Source organism: Branchiostoma lanceolatum, chromosome 13, assembly GCF_035083965.1.
Source record: "Branchiostoma lanceolatum isolate klBraLanc5 chromosome 13, klBraLanc5.hap2, whole genome shotgun sequence".
Taxonomy (NCBI): Eukaryota; Metazoa; Chordata; class Leptocardii; order Amphioxiformes; family Branchiostomatidae; genus Branchiostoma; species Branchiostoma lanceolatum.
In genome coordinates, this window is record NC_089734.1 from 19,428,067 (window position 1) to 19,442,865 (window position 14,799).

The following is a 14,799-nucleotide window of genomic DNA, read 5'->3' on the forward strand; positions in this document are numbered from 1 at the left end:
GTGTGAACAAGAAGTATTACATGGATGTAATAGAATTATGACAGGAAACGCTCGGCGTTATCGTACATCTGATGACGCGAGTGACGCCATACCGTGCGTATACAAATATATCGTCGTTAATAAAGAGATGTACTTACCATCTTCCGCGGTTTTCAGGTGCTCCGTCATTTTACCTTACTCAGTCTCTTTTACTAGGTACTAAGCATACCATAGGGTAAACTCTGATTGGCTGAACAAACGGCCAATCGACAAGAGGCAGTTAGACGACGATTCCAGCCGTTCTGTGTGGTTCCAGGATTTCTTTCATTTCCTTCACACCAGAAGGTACAAATTAGCTACTATCACCCTATCGGCCAATTACATGGGTGATCTCAGTGCTTTGAAATGAAATCATAAGGTGAATACTACTTTTTGTTATAGATTAAAGATGATTTGACGTCTAATAACAGTCATTATATGAATCAGGAAATCCAGTTCTTTTCCCATATGGTCGACAATGACTACTGCCTTAACAACGTCATCAGTAACGAACATGACAGGGACATATCTGGGGTATGAAACGGCGATCCTTAAGGTTTTTCAACCTAAAGAGTTCAGAGACATCTCTATGAAATATATTACGCAAATTAGACCCTCATTTGCATAATTTATACTTAATCATGCTCACCGTCACATAACTTCTAAATGCCTTAAGTATGAAATTCAGTTAACAGCTAACATGGAATTATAGTATTTTTACCCCAAACATGCAAATTAGGTCTTTATTTCTCAGTTACATATGTTGCATTTTTGAACTGTCTTACCATTGAATGTCCTCATTGATTATGCAAATAAGAACCTGATTTGCATTATTATCATAATAATCATAATTTGCATAATTTTCACTTCATGTACATGTACATCTCTGTGTTATGCTAGGGTCACATTTCCTAGCCGGGGCCCGGCCGGGCTGTTTGCGGAAACGAAAAATCAAAGTGTATGTCGTGGCGTCGTGTGGCGCAACTGTAGAGCACGCGACTGTCAAACAATGGGTCCCGGGATCTAATCCCAGGTGCGCCCAGAGACATGTCCGAACTTGCGCCCCGACGTTGTGCCCTTGGGAAAGGCACTTAACACGACTTTCCTCACTTCACTCAGGTGTAAATGAGTACCTAGCTCATCTATGGTTAGGGACGTCCCTCGGATAGGACGTTAAATGGAGGTCCCGTGTTTGGGGAGAGCAACACCCCGCGCACGTTAAATAACCCACCACACCTTTCGAAAAAGAGTAGGGGCATGCCCCGGTGTGCGATGGTCCAAATCTTCAGTCCGGTCTGGGATGACATCTTGAAAAGGTGATAGTTCACCTGTTATGTCAATCCTTCCACAAAATGTGGTAAATCAAAATAAATAAATAAATAAATAAATAGATTTGCCCAAGCTATGCTCTTAAAATATAGTGGGTACGTTTTCTGTTTTTGTTGTCTTTTATATCATACTTTTCGTTCCCAAAGACTACCCGTCCGGGCCCCGGATTGGAAATGTGACCTTAGCATAAGCTACTTGCATACTAAATATCATGGGAATCCGTGGTTTCTTTTGCTCATTTATTATCCTCGGGATATTTTGACAAAAACGCCAATGCAGTTCTAGAGTAAGCTGCTTGGGGGCTTAAACCTACAGCACTTTTTCCTTACATCACAAGCTCACTATCTGCTATCTAAAAAAAAGACGATAGCATGTTCAGGTCAAAAGGTGCAAAAAATGGATGTTCTGCTGCAGCACCAAGGTCAAATAGCAGGGGGGGGTAAATTCGACCTTGACCTTGAACACAAACACACACAGACACGCTTAAAACTATATCTCCATTTTTCATGGAGATAATAATAAACACGCACATGAATATAAATGGCAACCATTTTCTGTTAGAATCAAGGGGCCGAGAGCAAAGTGGTTAGGAAGCTTGTTGGTGAAGTTGTGAAGCTGAAGGTGCTCTCCAAAATGTTCAGCGTGGTCGTCAGAGCTGGGGGGGGGGGAGAGAGAGAGAGAGAGAGAGAGAGAGAGAGAGAGAGAGAGAGAGAGAGAGAGAGAGAGAGAGAGATTACTAATACGTTAAGGTGTTAAGACGCTGCTGGTTCTAGTAATTGTCACAACGCACCGCTTGATCAGTAAAATTGTATAGCTTGGTTGGTCACATTCAATTATCAAAGGATTCCAGCTATTTTGGTATACCTTCCAATCAAGTGTAGTTTTTCTTTTTCATGTTATGGAGACCGCATGTGTTCTGCCTGATCAAGGTAAATGGGGCCTGATGTGCTGTAATGACTATGCTTACGGTGTGCAGGTTGCACACAATTTCCTGTCGCGCGACCACCTGGCGAGGACTGGGTTCTAATCTCAACTAATGTCGGCCTTTCACTGGAAAACAATTACAGGACGCATATTAATATCATCTTTAGATTACTAGGCGGAGATTTTGAATCTTTTGCGTGCATACTAATAATACATTTTGCAGCTAGAATGTTCGCAGTTCCCACCTAGTAAGAACTGTAGTTTATTCCCCAATGTATCACCTGTCTTCAACATTAATTCATGTAGAAATAGACTAGATTTTCCCTTCTTTATTGATTTATTGAGATTTACCACATTTGTGGAAGGATTTACATATTAGGTGACTATCACCTTTTCAAGTTGTCCACCTGGACCATAATGAAAGGTTTGATCCACTCACACCGGGAAGGACCCCGACTCTTTTCGACAATTCTGCTGGGTTCATTTACGTGCTTGAGGGGTGGCTCTCCTCAAGCACGGACCTCCATCTAAGGTCCTGTCCGAGAGACGTTCCTAAACGGAGCTAGGTATTTATTTTCACCTGAGTTAACTTGTGTAATCAGGCCTATTTAGCCATATCAATTCAAGCAATAAACATATCTCACTGAATCTGTCAGTGAGCAGTGGATCAGTGGCGTAAACATTTCGTCGAATACAGAAAAGGAAGGAAAAAAAACAGAGGAATAAACATACGCGCAAAGACAATGCCACGCCCCCAAAACACAGCCATATAGAGGTGTGGCCATCGTTTCTGATTCATGTCGGTACATTATTTCATTTCATTCATTATTCAGGTAACTGATCAGCGTTGTTAATATTATGTCATGGAACAAGATTTGAGATTTAGTGTCACCGCATTATCATTCTACTACTTTTGTGTTAGAACAAGAACTTCTGTCACTAATAATAAAGGTGATGAGAAACTGGTCCGTCTAACCTTCCACACGAACCTATCCTTCCCGTGTCGGTGCACTGTCCTACTTTATATGAATGGTCCGGAATGTCAGAGGAAAGTTGGTTTGGACAAACATATCTAGAAAGTCTCATCTAAAACAAACAAACTGACAAGCAGACAAACAAACAAACAGACAAGTAAACAAACAAACAAAAACACACAAACAATCAAATACAAACAAGGAAACAAAACAGACAACAAATGAAATAGAAAGTAACAACAGCCTTCTCCCTCCCACCGCCGAAGTAGTTTAGAAGCGATTGCATCGCGGATACGCAAATCCAGCAAATTTCAGAGTAATTACTGGCGATTCCACCAGGGTCTTGTTTAATGAATGCTGTGTACTGGCCTGGACCAAATTAGGCTGGACCGAATGTAGTTAATGCTCTGTTTCATTACGGACAGCTCGTAGTTTCGTGAAGAGATTGGAGCTTAACAAAAATGAACAAAATCATTTTGCAGCACAACTTAATAGCTGAAGCGTAGAAGCCGTTTAAGGTGACGCAGCGATAAACATAACATTTACATGCAGTTCTATAAAGTAAACAATATGCGTCAACTTCAAGACACAAGAGACATACGCTAGCAGCACAAAATTATACTGCTTCGTTTAATATTTTTTTTCATTGCAAAGTTCAAGTGACCAGTTAATTGGGCAGCAGGGACTTAACGACATTGAGTACGCAGTATGGTAGCGTGCTATTCATCAACCGAACAGGCCTGCAGCTGTGCTGGGTTAGCTTGTCAGTATTACGTAGTGACCTGTGATGGGCGCCACCCCGTCCGGCGGGGAACCAAGTACTCAATATCTGAGATTTCACGAGAGTCTGAGCAAAATGAAGGCATAGATTATCATCATCATCATCATCATCATCATCATCATCATCCGTCGACCTCTGCAGCAGAGGACGGGGCGAGCCCTTGTACAACCGAGGCCCACATCAGTCTGTCTGACATGGCTGCTCCCAAGTCCTCCAACTCAATCCCTGTGTCCCTTGAGATAGTCCTTGGGAAGGTCAGTTTCCTGGAGTGTGTTTTCCCGTGTGGTTTCCACAGTGTGAGAGATGAGACAATCTCCTCGCTGGCCCGATGGCAGTGGCCAGCAAACCGGACTCGTCTCTGTTTAAGACTATGTGACACTCTAGGGAGTCTACCGTAGATGGTCTTAATAGTTGGATGTAGTTTCGGATGTAGTTTCCAACTAATGTTTTGAGCCCTGCGTAGGAGTGAAGTGTAGGTTCCATCAAGTTGATAGATTATCCCTTCTAGAGTTTAAACGGCCAAGACCAGTAATGTCCAATGCAGATTCGTAGGTACGGCCCTAGAGCTCTGACCGCTCTCTTCTGGACTTCTAGCTTCACTGATGGATCTCTGGTCAGTCCGGGATGCTGAATCACGCACGCGCACTGGAGAACAGGTCGCACGAAACAAACGTAGATGAGTCACTTATGTCCAGTTCGTGTTTCTTCAGGTTTCTCAGCACGTCAAACCTGTTGCTTTCTTGTCGACGATCGTAGTGACATGCTCAGTTGATTTCAGGTTGTTCTGAAGGATAAAAAGGATACGTGCTGTCTGAACCACTTCAGGTCGGGTCGGTCCAATTGTGATTACTGGCGGTGGGGGCGAATTTTTTGCGAAGCAAAAAAACATAACCCTGCACTTTGATGGATTCAGGGACATGTAGATTTAGTTAGTGTCAGTCCAACAAGTCAGGCCATTTATGTCTTGAATCTTCGGTGTTTCGGACTCAAGCCGTGATTCAGAAATAGATATTTAGACTTTTACATGGGAAACATTTAGACTCTGTCCGAAGGTTTGTTGCTGCCCTCTGGAGAGGTAAAAGGCATAACCTGTATGAACTTCTCCCTTCGTCTCTTTCATTACTCAATGTAGCAGACATTTACCTCCTCAGACGTTTTTAAATTACGTACTCTAACAGGACTGTCTACACCGCGCCAGAACCATTCGCTTTATTGATTTTATCTCAGTATTGTAAGTCCCTCCATTTATTTCCAACTATCCGTGAGTAGTAGCTGACGTGTGTTTGATGTGTGACTGAAGGGCGAACACGTCAGAACTTCCTACATAGCCCAGATAAACAAGATATAGATGTAGGCTGCATGCAGACCTTGGGCATATTTGTTCAGTACTGGGACGTAAAACACACTCTGACACAAATGAAGAGTCGACGGATCTGTGGTAAGTGGCAGCACTTGGTTGTGTGCATGTATTTAATGTGGCTGAAACCTACTTTTGGAAAATCAGACTCTTATTGAAAACATAATCAATAGGTACAAATTGCTGAGAAATTACCGACGAGCAATATTTTATGAAAGGTGTAGATAGGATTTCTGCTGCTCCCATGAAGGGGTTGCGGCCGGGGTACTAAATCAGGTGAACAACGTGTTAATCTTTCATATGCCCACTTATATTTGGAATGATCATGCAAATTGTTCTTTTAAGCGGACCTAAAAATAAATGTCTACACCTACTACACAAATCATTTCCGTACAAGAGAAAAGTTGAAAATTCCTCCATGTAATACATTTGGACTTCATTATTTCATTCTTTTTGCCTCCTCACAAACACGCAGATGTAGCAAAGAAAAGCCTCATCATCGTCCCATCACACTCATGATGAGGCCGCACATCTGTCAAATGTTATCACTTAAATGACATTATCTATAACATTATCTATTATTGACATAAGTCAAGTAAGTCAAGTCATCTATAATCCTTTGCTTATTTTCAAATTCAAATTGCCATATTTCATTGATTCAGAATTTCACACTTTTAAGTCAGATGTATGAACGTTCAAAATCTATCGAACAAGATAGGATATCAATCTTTCGACGGAAACTCTTTAACACTTTCAAGCCGTCCTGCTAACGGTGATGTATGAACTGGAATATTGGAAGTAACGTTGGCGTCAGATGAATGATGGTGTTTTCCACTAACGTCCTGGTAGGTTTGCGTCATTGTTGAGAAAATCATGTAGCTGTGACAAGCTTCTGGAGGGGAGAAAATGGAATATCTGGTCGTTCTTTTAAGGTTTACGTGAAGACGGAGCATTTCTATTTTTCCGTTAAACATATGCACCCAGGTCAAAACGTCAAGTAATGGTCGTATATTTCACAACACACGAAGACGGATTAAGTTTGATAGGTTTTTGTTGCGTTCTTAGGCGAAAACTGTCGGGATTTACCATGAACAAACCCGTCGTCTGAGGCCGCTCATTACGAGACGAAGGAAAGGAGAAAGAATTATCGTATCAATAGCAAATTAGGCCAGAAATAACTAATCATAAGTAATGGGATGAGATTTTGGCCTGTTAAGAAGAATTAGCAGTGTAAGGGATAACAATAATTAGGGTGATGCAGATTCGCCCTGAGACTTTTGTATAGATGATTGACTGTCTGTCTGTGATTGTTCCCGGATTTTGTTGTCTTCACAACTCAAAGAACCTCTTCATGGATTATGATTATATTCGATATGTGGGTAGGTGTTGGTAAGACGAATGTTAAGGTCGATTTGGGGCCCCTGTGTGACCTTGGTACTGCAGCAGGACGTCCGATTTTGTATCTTCTGTCCTAGATGTGCTGTGGCTTTTTTTGGTGTATTTTTTGGCCCATAGCAGCTTCCTCTGAAACTGCATGGGCGTTTTTGTTTAAATCTTTCAAGGAGGATAACTGAACAAAGGAAAGACATATTCCCATGATATTCAGTATCCAGCTAGCCTAGACAGAGATGTACACAATGAAATGCAAATTATAAAATTAGGATTTAATCAATATATTTGCAGTTTTTCCCCATAATATGGCCTTTAAGTATGTGAAAAATGTGCGTTATGGCAGGTGGAACTATAACAGATATCAATTATTCAAAGGTGGACATAATTTGTGTTAACTGGTGAGAATGACATACTTGTAACATGTGTAATTTATTTAAAGGTGTGCATCACTATGTATGGAGTATGCAAGTATTACATTTGAATAATTTTTGATGAAATGTAAACATGGTGTTCTGCCAAAAGAAATGACCTTCACACATACAATATATGTAATTCTGGCCATCATTTGAATTAGATTATGCTGATCACAGCCATATTTGTAGCATCAAGGAGACAAGATAAAACAGTAAATCTACAAAGACTCAAGACATTCCATGGAGGAATAAGGGGTACCTGAACTCTGGATAAATTCTGTGACTCTATATCTGAAAAAGATAAATGATGGGTGCGTAAAACGGTTACATTCTTAACTGTCCCAACCGCAGACTGCTACAGAGGGGCCGACTTAACATCGTGAGAATAACGTGCTAGGCTGTATTACTTGGAAATATTGTCAGTTATGAGGTCTGCGTGAAATCTTCCCCTCTCCGTCAGCAGCGAAATGCAGAACTGTTTGCTCCATGATTGTGTACGTGGCAGCTTGCTGTGTTTAGTTGCGCAGCCTGTTAGATCGATGTTTTCCTGGAGATGGGGATGGTCGGCAAACTGAAGATAAGTGGCCAGGTTCTGTTAGCTTGCAATATCTGATGTTGCTTTACTGGGACTAAGTAATCTAAAAGGCAATAAATCATGTGGAACGGACTCAATCATTAATGAAATGCTGAAACATAGTGCTCCTTAACTCACACTTGCATTAAAGAAAATGTTTATTATTCTACTACAATCTGGAACATTTCCTCACAAATGGAGCCAGAGTACGTTAGTTCCTATACATAAAAGTGGTGAAACCACGAACCCAACAAACTAATGGGGCATTTGTTGTCCCCGTTTCAATCTGGATTCAGAAAAAAACTACCGAACAAGTGATAAAGTTTTCGTACTTACACTAATTGACCAACAAATCTCCAAACCTGTAGGTGAATTATATGCTTGTTTTGTTGATTTCAGCAAAGTATTTGACTCTGTTTGGCGGAACGGTCTACAAACTTTTATCATCGGGCATAGGGGGAACTTCTTTAAGATTATAAAATCAATGTACTCTAGTGTAAGATATTGTGTTAAAACACCGAATGGTTTATCTTCCCAATTTCAATCAACCTGTGGGGTGTGACAAGGCTGTAATCTTAGCCCACTACTCTTTAACTTATACGTAAATGATCTACCAAACATATTGAATTCACGACCATCTGACCCTCTCATTCTACAAGACACACCGATTAGCAGTTTGTTCTGGGCGAATGACCTTGTTCTTTTGTCAAAATCGCAGCCTATAGCTAGGCTTAAAAGAAAGTTAAAGAACACTTGACCAATTCTGCTCTATGTTGAAACTATCAATAAATGAAAACAAAACCAAAGTAATGGTATTATCAAAAAATGGACGGACTAACAGCAAAATCTCCGTATAAAATACAAGGCCGCACAATTGATATCACAACCTCATACAAATACCTTGGTGTTGATTTCACCCCCTCATGATCATTTAACCGCGCCATCAAACAGCTATAACAATTTATATACAACTCTATGCAAAAACGAGACATTGTTTTACATTCCTGACACATAATACTATCATCGTCACCATTGCATTGTATACTGTTTTAGCCATTAGAATGCACATTATTAGATGGATTGTTATTAATGTTGTAGATTAGTTCTTTGAAATTGCTAAATATTAGAAATAGTCAATTGTTACGTATCTACAGATTGCCATACACTGTACCCGTTACAATTGTCGCGCAATAAAGTTCTTCTTCGTCTTCATCACCCTGTCGATGGTGATAAAAAAGCAGGAGTGAGTAGAGAATGAAGGCGTGTCTTACTCCAGGCAAAGAAAGAAGATGCATTTATTGTTTATAGATAGAATTTTTGCGATAGAATGCAGCTGGTTATATTACACCGAACGGCCTGTCACACCTAACTTTTACACATTTGACTGTGAGCGTTGTTTAAAGCTATCTAGCGAGGATGCTCCCACTTGGTGGTAACGAGCTCCACTCTACAACAGTGCTACTTCTTCTAGGGAAAAAATGAATTTTTGAACACATCAATTCTGGGTTGATAACTCTGGTATTTGAAGGCATGGCTATTTTTGCTTTTCTGAGCTGGTACTAGATATTTACTAGTCGGTAAGTCCACCAGTTTATTTGACATTCATCGACAATCAAATGGATGTGCTCTCAATATGTCGATTCAGATGTCTTTATGTCAGTAATTTGAGGGCTTTACTTTTGTACAGTCTGATTATTTGGAACTCACAGTTCATGGACGGGATTTCTGGGATCTTCTTCGTCTTCTTAGAGTGGCGCCGGTCTGTCCTGACAGAAAATGGCGGCTGCAAATCCTGTTAGTCGTGATGAACTCACGATTCCACGTCCAAGGAAAATTCCACCCTGACAATAATTGAGATGACCCACAACATGAGCGGTGGACAATATTGAATGGACAAGAACTGCTGATCATAACGCTTATATCAGTAACAAACAGCCAGTCTGGTGCCTTCACCCTTTTGCAATATGTTCGTAAATGGAAAACATGACATACTGATAGGGAAAGTTAGTCGCAACCAATTCAATAGCAGAGATGTGACAGGTATGTGTGCATGTATGTGCAGGCCATTGCGGAGCAAGGCAATCAATGGCAGCTTCTCTATAAAACAGGGTTCATTCTGTTTTCCAAAATCTGTACTAGCTGGAAACTCGTCGACAAGATCTGTATGTCATTGTATCAAATACGAAGCGGTGATCAGATCTGGCGATATATTTCAATAACACCTCGTTTCTTATAATGAGGAGCACGGTTATTTCACTACAGGTTCAGTGCAGTTCCACTAGATTTGGCATACGCCATTATTGTCTGCTTCAATGAAATGAAGCTAAATAAAAGAAACATAAACTGACAATTTATTACCTGTGAATAATAAGTTACCAGTCTTGAGTGCTGATGAAGACATATTGCACTAATTCCCCAAACCTTGTACGCACCGACACTCATCAGCGCTGCCTATAAGCAAGATCACCAGGCAATTCTCTCTCAATTTGTCGCCTCATTAGTTACAAGGTGAGCAGACTCAGTAGGGGAGCCTCTACAATGTGCGACTTAAACATGGTCTTCGACTTCATCTGTGATACTGTCGGTGACTGACTTTGTGCAGACCAAACATTTGAATTATCTATCGGTCGTTCGGAGAGGAAGGTTAATGGGATGACACTGTTGCATTTATCGTTTCCCGGATGGACTTGTGATCATTTATCATCTGAACAACGCGTCGTTCTGCGGTACATGTGGTGCTATGGGATGCACCACACTCGCAGTGACATAAAGATGGTCCGGTGTTATGGACAACATAAGTTATGGATGGGGAAAATAGCAGCTTGAAGCAACAGGCGATAGTTTTACAGCAACTTATATGTGTATCATATCGGCATCCTACAGAAACTGAGCTTGAGGATTGTGTTTGTCGCATGCAAATCTCTTCTACTGTATTCAAAGGAGTTATGTTATGGGTGAAAATCAGCCAAAATATATAACCAATTCAAGAGTTCCACGACCTCCTACCTTGAGCAAATTATGTCAGCCTTTTGGAGATAAATGTGACAGTGTATCAAGTCTAGTTACGTAATAATGCCCCACGCACCTTTAGCTGCAATGAAGTAAAGCACCATCTATGTTGAGTAGGGGCATGTATTTCCGCTGCTCTGCTTCACTCCACTCGGAAAATTTGTCGGGAGGTTGCCAGGAGGTGCAGGAGGACATTTCAGCTTTAATCTTATGTGTTTGATAACATATACTCCAGATGTTGAATAAAGAGAGGAGCATAGTAAACATCACATCTGACCGTGCGCTCCAGAAATATTAGCAGATTAATAGCGGACTGATATGTAATAGACGAATCAAACTAGCAACGTTTTACCTAGCAGCATTACACACCTTGGAGGGGGTAAGGGTATAATCTGGTCCATATAAATTTCGTCTGGTCTATCTACCCTCGACATAACACTTTGAAACCGTCAAGAGATAATACTTATCCTTTATGGCTTTTTAATCTTCTATTACTATTACAAGTATTTGGCAAAACTATGTAACGTTACCTACATGTATATATATAAAGATCTGGCGATATGGCTCACCAGCTTCCTGACAAATAGGAGACAGCGTGTCCGGTATAAAAACGATTACTCTGACTGGCAACATGCGGACTAGTATAAGGGACGATACTAGGTCCAACTGTATTCCTGGCCCTGATAAACAATGCACCAGGAGAAGCAATTGATACAAGATGGAAATTCGTGGATGATTGAGAGCAACAAGAAAGGTGAAACTTCAAAGATACAACAAGACCTAGACAATCTCAGCCAATGGCCAGCAAAACACAAAATGACACTTAACCCAAAAAAATGTAAAGTGATATTCCTGTCCTTTTCGAAACTAGATCCTCTACAACTACCACCATCATCAATTGACAACAATCCCCTGGTAGAATTTAAGACAACAACATTCTTGGCCCTACATATCGAAGCTAATCTAAACTGGGAATTCCCAAGTTGACCATATGGCAAAAAAAGAAATCAGAGGCTTTTCCTCCTCCGGAGGCTGAAAACAGTCAAAGTCCATCAAGAAATCTCGTCACCATTTATAGGAGTTTCGTGAGACCAACTTGGGAGTATGCGGTGCCTGCCTGACAGGGAGGCGTTACTACCTACCTAGTCCCTCGTAGCGTTACATGAGCGCAAAGAAACTAGATTGAAAATCCAACGTCGTGCCTACCGAATCATTCTGGGTCCTCAGTACACCAACTACACCGAAGCCTGCAATCTTCTAGGCCTGGAACCACTAGATAAACAACGTGACCGACTGTGTGCAACGTTTGCCCAGAAAATTCTTACGCTCACAACATTTAGATCATGACTCCCCCCCCCCCCCAGTTGTGATGTAAGTGCCCAAGAAACTCGATCGAGCAACCATGCAGTCGGCCACCATCAAAACGAGAAAAGAACGATGCAAGAAAGGTTCCATACCCTATGTGGTATCATTGCTCAACAATAAAAACAAGAGCTTTTAAAAAAAGCTGGCGTTTCGGCTACGTTTATGAGTGTGAATTGTCTTTTCCCTTTACTTGAAGTAAAATCTGCCAGAGGAAGTCACTCAAGGGCTGTTCAGTCTATAAGAAAAATTGTCATTTTGGGAAATGAGTACTGTTTTAATAGAGAAAGGCAGATTGGGGAAAGCAATTTTGAAGTTACGTCACTTAACTTAAGTGCTTTTGAAAAAGCTGGTCTTGGCCTACAACTTGTACTTATTTGTAAAATGTATAATAGGCTCATTATAAAAGCTATCAATGTAATTATGTACATGGCACGCAATAAAACATAAAATTTGAAAAAGCACCATTGAATCATCAGCACTATGGTAATTAAGTGAAATAGAAGTTCATAACAGCTAAGGTTCTATCTAAAATGACTACCAAATGTCAAACAAATCAACAGCTACCTCATCCGTATTATTCTGGTTTCCGCATTTACAACATTTCTTCCTTATTTTCCTGGGTAATTTTGCTAAAATTCATGAAAATTCCCATAGTTTTGTGCCGAGGGGCGCCACTTTCCACGTCCGTGTTGTCTGAATGAAGTCGATACTGAACAATGGAGCATTTGCTACTGTAACAAAGAATCGCTGTTTTGCAAACAACATCAAGAGCCTCTGTTTACATCGGGGATAGAAGTTTAGTGGCGAGTGTTTTGCAAGAATCATCTTACCGCGCATAGGAGCCGCTGCACGGTATTTTCCATTACAATGAACAGAAAAATTCGAATGCCGGGTTTGGAATCTATGAAGTCCTGTTCATATCAAAGGCCTTGTATATATTAAATGAATATTTAAAAATAACAAATATAAAATATTTCTTTATTTATTAATGAAAAAAAATGATATTCATAAATATGATATTGATAGATTAATATAATATCAATATATATTTTTGATATTCAATATCTAAAAAGAAAAAAAAAAATCCATTCACGGACACGAACCCGGATCTTCTGGGTCCGAAGTGCTTCGCGTTGCTAAATCGGCCAAGCTGCGGTACGTAACTAGACACTCTGGACGTAATGCTATAACCTCACTATATGGTATCATTTATGCCGATTTTTGGTCGTTTTCTTGACGAAATCATTTTTTTTCTTCTGCAATCTTGTGGAATAGATGTAATATGGTCATTTTTCAGGATATCAAAGTCCGAAACCACAATGCAATGATATTTCCGAACAGTTGTAGCAGTTACATGCGGTCGCCCTCCTGTGTCACATGCAAATCTAGCCTGCCTGCCTTTTCGTGCTCTCTTGCCATATAAGGCAACGGCTATACAAGGATTTGGGAACGTATTGCCATATAAGGTCTTATTGTGTGCGACACAGTGTTGAACCAAGCTTCCCTGGTTCCTGCAAGGTAAAAGCCAGGACAATGCGTTCCGGCGCGCATGCGCCGAAACGCAAAAACAGACTAATCAGAGCTCCATCCGACTTGCACAATTTCAGAACAAATAAGCTTTCATTGATTTCAATATTTGTCCTGACGTATCATCTGATCGGATGGTAAATACATTTTTCTTCATCATCATCATCATCATCATCATCATCATCATCATCATCATCATCATCATCATCATCATCATCATCATCATTATCATCATCATCATCATCATCATCATCAAGTCCATGCAATACGTTTTTAATTAGAATCTAGATAACAATAATATGTGCACTCAATTTCAACGATATTTCAGTAACAACAGATGATTTTAAAATGAATGTGTAATCGTCGTAGTGTATCGGTTCAGTGTAGTCAATATTTCTACCAACACTCAGTGCAATTCAGTTGATATACTTGTTGCAATTGGCTGCGAGACTATATTTTCATCGTGTAAAGTTTGAGTTTGAATAATAAAACCAAATCATCATCATCACCTAATTAATTATGATTACAACCTACATACATGTGTATTATATACCTTGAAGTTTTCATTATGCTTTTCAATTCAATTCAATCTCATATCGTTGCTGAATCAGCTGGCAGAAGTAATACGCTACAATGTCTTTTCTTGCTATTCAACTCCGATACGAATAAGTAACTACGCAATGATGTAGCATGGTGAAATACAGGTAATATGGGGCACTTTCCCCACGTGCTCAAAACGGAAACCGTTCTTATTGTTGAAAAACACACATTAAGTAATTAAGGTGTAATGGCTACAGCCATCACTTGTTAGCTAATTACTTTGCTAAAGTGTCATTATTTTGATTTATTGTCGTTTTGTGCAAACTCGGAACGATGATATGATGCATGGCTAATGACAAGCGACAATGTATTAATGGGCAGTTAAATATAACCAACCAGCGAGTGAATGAAATAAAGCCTTATGATTGGTCCACATAGCCTGTCTATGTGGTAATTTTGACAGCATAATCTTTCTGCTTAGTACAAAGTACATCTTAACTAGTCACGAATGGTCTTGTATGAACATTCCAAGACAATTGAAATTTGAAACATATCAATTTCGTGTAAGTAACAAAAAAGCCCTTCCCTGAACAGGA